Consider the following 1,830-nt stretch of genomic DNA (forward strand, 5'->3'; position numbering starts at 1 on the left):
AGCATAATAAGGGAAAAGGAAAAAATGTGAGATAATGAAAAGATGGAAATAGTGTTTGTAGATGGGGAGGGAGGAGGGGGTGAAGGGAGGGCAGGGACAAGGGGAAAACTGAGAACCAAGGCCTGTCATGTAGAGGTACAAGATCCCCAAAATGAATGTAACTGTACTGTATCCCTAAAATGTACCAATAAACTCAATTAAAGCTGAAAAAAATGTATCTTAGCAATTTTAAGAGGCATATTACAAAATTGCCTTCTAACAGATGTGCCTTTGACAATAAAAGAAAAGTAAACTTCCGAATATTCATGGACATGTTTACCCACCTCCTAAAACCACTATGCAATTGCTTTGCTAGAAAATCAAGCACCCGCAAATTGACCGTGACTAAGGGCTGTGCCACAGTTTTTGAAGCCTTCTTAAGGCTCCATAATAAAGCACATATAACAATGGTTGGTCACAAAGCTAACATCGACAATTAAATTTCATGAACTAACAGATTTGCAAACTTCTGGTTTCAATTTTACAGTTCAGTTCTGCCAGATGGAGGGAGAAAATCACATACATAATTAAAATTGATGATGTTATATCAACCCCAAACATCAGACAGACAGACAGACAGACAGACACACACACAGATCCAAAAACAAAGTCTCAATAATGTTTTCCACATCTGTACCCAAAGTAAAAAACCCACAATTCAGAATTTAGAATCTTATAAATATAAATCACAGCTTGATGCAAATAACTTCAAATAAAATGCATAGATAGGATGGTATAAAATCATTGATAACTATTTGTAATTATATTTGGAAGAAGAGATAGTGAGAAATAACATGGTTGCCACATATTAGACCTTTAGTTATCTTTAGTTAGTGGACGATTTACCCGATAAAAGGCCTTATGTATTTACTATTCAATAAGGTACAACAAATGAATGAGTAATAGATAACTAGGTAGCATTTGGGAAGTGGGAAAAATTGTTGCCGTATAATTACCTGAATTAAATTAGATAAATGAAGCTCCAGATGAGAGATACACACATGTATGCCAGTGTGAATAAACCTTACCTCTAGATGAAAAAGGCCTTATTTCAATCATTTAAAAAAATTGTTTGAAAGGGACTCTATGTCTTATTTAATCTGGTGAGTACACATATACTTTGCATCTTTCCTTGATATTCCACTGAAATTACAAATTAATTATTTTTTAAAATTAATAGAGGCAAGTGTTAGAGGCTGATGAAAACAGTAAAAAAATGTATAAAACATGTAGAATTAAAAGAGGCGAAAGGTCAAAAGAGAGCTAGGAATCTCAAACTGACATCCAGAACAAGTGAGTGTGAAAGCAGAGGCCAATAAATAACCCCAAGACAAGAGAAAATGCACTGCATTTGTTTACAAAAATTACAAAGGCCAAATGTTAAGGAAAAGATGACAGCACAAATAAATTACAAGCTAAAAATACATAATAAAATGAGAATAAGATAATTAGATGGAAACCTCTAACTTCAGAAAACTAGTAACTAGATAGGAGGATATTTATATCTAGCTATCTATACATATAAAATAAAACTATTAGTATTTAGGAAAATAGAAAATATTTAACGAACTAATTGGAAAAAGTTAAATTCCCATTTAGAACAAACAAAATAATTTAGCCTGAGGAGATGAAATTTTCTGCCAAAGTATCTTTTCAGAGCACAACCCCCCCAAAATATATATGGAGATATTTATAAGAATTTCAGAAAGAAAAACAATGGCCACAAGTCTTGCTGGGCTGAGGAGAGGAATGACTGCAGAGATGCAGAACAAACTCATCAGGCAAGATATA

Source organism: Fukomys damarensis, unplaced genomic scaffold (assembly GCF_012274545.1).
Source record: "Fukomys damarensis isolate Sample0158 unplaced genomic scaffold, DMR_v1.0_HiC HiC_scaffold_4, whole genome shotgun sequence".
NCBI classification, from domain to species: Eukaryota; Metazoa; Chordata; class Mammalia; order Rodentia; family Bathyergidae; genus Fukomys; species Fukomys damarensis.